Raw genomic sequence first — 2500 nt, 5'->3', positions numbered from 1 at the left:
AAGAGGCGCCAGGCGAAAAGGCGCCAGGGCGCCCAGGCGGAAAAGAGGCGCCCAGGCGGAATGGCGCCAGGGCGCCCAGGCGGAAAAGAGGCGCCCAGGCGAAAAAGAGGCGCCCAGGCGGAAAGGCGCCAGGGCGCCCAGGCGGAAAAGAGGCGCCCTGGCGTAGGCGCCCATGCGCCAAAAGAGGCACCCAGGCGAAAAGGCGCCAGGGCGCCCAGGCGGAAAAGAGGCGCCCAGGCGGAATGGCGCCAGGGCACCCAGGCGGAAAAGAGGCGCCCAGGCGGAAAAGAGGCGCCCTGGCGTAGGCGCCCAGGCGCCAAAAGAGGCGCCAGGCGAAAAGGCGCCAGGGCCCCCAGGCGGAAAAGAGGCGCCCAGGCGAAAAAGAGGCGCCCTGGCGGAAAAGAGGCGCCCTGGCGTAGGCACCCAGGCGCCAAAAGAGGCACCCAGGCGAAAAGGCGCCAGGGCGCCCAGGCGGAAAAGAGGCGCCCAGGCGGAATGGCGCCAGGGCACCCAGGCGGAAAAGAGGCGCCCAGGCGAAAAAGAGGCGCCCAGGCGGAAAAGAGGCGCCCTGGCGTAGGCGCCCAGGCGCCAAAAGTGGCGCCCAGGCGAAAAGGCGCCAGGGCGCCCAGGCGAAGAGGCGCCAGGGCGCCCAGGTGGGAAAGAGGCGCCCAGGCGAAAAGGCGCCAGGGCGCCCAGGCAGAAAAGAGGCGCCCAGGCGAAAAAGAGGCGCCCAGGCAGAAAGGCGCCATGGCGCCCAGGCGGAAAAGAGGCGCCCTGGCCAGGCGGAAAAGAGGCGCCCAGGCGGAAAAGAGGTGCCCAGGCGAAAAAGAGTCGCCCAGGCCGAAAGGCGCCATGGCGCCCAGGCGGAAAAGAGGCGCCCACGCGAAAAGGCGCCAGGGCGCCAAGGCGGAAAACAGGCGCCCAGGCGGAAAGGTGCCAGGGCGCCCAGGCGGAAAAGAGGCGCCCAGGCGCGTGGGGGGCAAGGCGCCAGGCGCCAGGCACGCGCGGAGGCAAGGCGCCAGGCGCAAGGCGCCACGCGCGCGCGCGCGTGGGGGGCGAGGCGCCAGGCGCCAGGCGCCGGGCGCGCGTGGGGGGCAAGGCGCCAGGCGCCGGGCGCGCGCGCGTGGGGCGCCAGGCGCCTGGCGGGTGGGCGCCCCCAGGAAGGGGTGCTGGCGCGCGATGGGGTTGCGCCCGTACGGACCGTGTGACAGTACAGACACTTTGGCGAAACCTCCTGCCCGAAGCGATTTTAGGCGTTCGGCTAGGTAGGTGACCCGGTTTTTTTCGCGTTTCTCGGCCGCTAGCCCCTTTTTTCGCGTTTTCGTGCGCGCGCCCCTCTTGACCTCGCACGCGCGCCGCGCGTCGCGTCCTTGTCCTTGTCCGCGTCCGCGTTCGCGCGTGTCGGCGATCACGGGCCCCGTGCATGGCTCGTCTCTGTGGACCATCGCCCCGCTCTTGTCCCTCTTTCGTGTTTGTGTGGCGCCCCGCCCCGTGCACCATTGCCGGCTGGCAGCAAGGTGCCTAGCCCCCCTTGCCGCCAGGCCTGTCCACCCCAAGGTGCTAAAGCCGCCAGGCACCCGTGCCGCCGAACCGTGCGTCCGTAAGCCGCTGCACGTGCGGCGGCCGGCCATGCCCGTGCTATTGACCCTGTGTGACAGTACAGACACTTTGGCGAAACCTCCTGGCCGACGGGGTTTTTGCGCCCACCTAGGTAGGGCGACCCCTTTTTTTTCGTGTCGCCTGTCCGTGTGTCCCTTTTTCGCCTTTTTCGGGTTCGTGTTTTCGTGTGCCGCCAAAAGCAAGCCCTGCGCTCGTCCCGTCCCGCTTGACCCGTGCATCCGCCGGTGCTGGCCTGCAAAATGCCTGTGAGCGACGCACGTGACCAGCAGCCCAGGCGAGTGTGCACGGGTGGCAGGCGAAACGGGCGTGCGTGTCGCCAGTGTGTATGTCCCTTTTTCGCCTTTTTCGGGTTCGTGTTTTCGTGTGCCGCCAAAAGCAAGCCCTGCGCTCGTCCCGTCCCGCTTGACCCGTGCATCCGCCGGTGCTGGCCTGCAAAATGCCTATGAGCGACGCATGTGACCAGCAGCCCAGGCGAGTGTGCATGGGTGGCAGGCGAAACGGGCGCGCGTGTCGCCAGTGCGTATGTCCCTTTTTCGGGTTCGTGTTTTCGTGTGCCACCAAAAGCAAGCCTTGCGCTCGTCCCGTCCCGCTTGACCCGTGCATCCGCCGGTGCTGGCCTGCAAAATGCCTGTGAGCGACGCATGTGACCAGCTGCCCAGGCGAGTGTGCACGGGTGGCAGGCGAAACGGGCGTGTCGCCAGTGCGTATGTCCCTTTTTTGCCTTTTTCGGGTTCGTGTTTTTGTGTGCCGGCAAAAGTTAGCCCTGCGCTCGTCCCGTCCCGCTTGACCCGTGCATCCGCCGGTGCTGGCCTGCAAAATGCCTTTGAGCGACGCATGTGACCAGCTGCCCAGGCGAGTGTGCACGGGTGGTTGGCGAAAC

The sequence above is a fragment of the Aristolochia californica genome, unplaced genomic scaffold (assembly GCF_029961685.1).
Source record: "Aristolochia californica isolate CCGP_79_NKW_82.1479 unplaced genomic scaffold, dmAriCali1.0.hap1 SCAF_31, whole genome shotgun sequence".
Classification (NCBI taxonomy): Eukaryota; Viridiplantae; Streptophyta; class Magnoliopsida; order Piperales; family Aristolochiaceae; genus Aristolochia; species Aristolochia californica.
Note: the sequence above shows the minus strand (reverse complement) of the source record.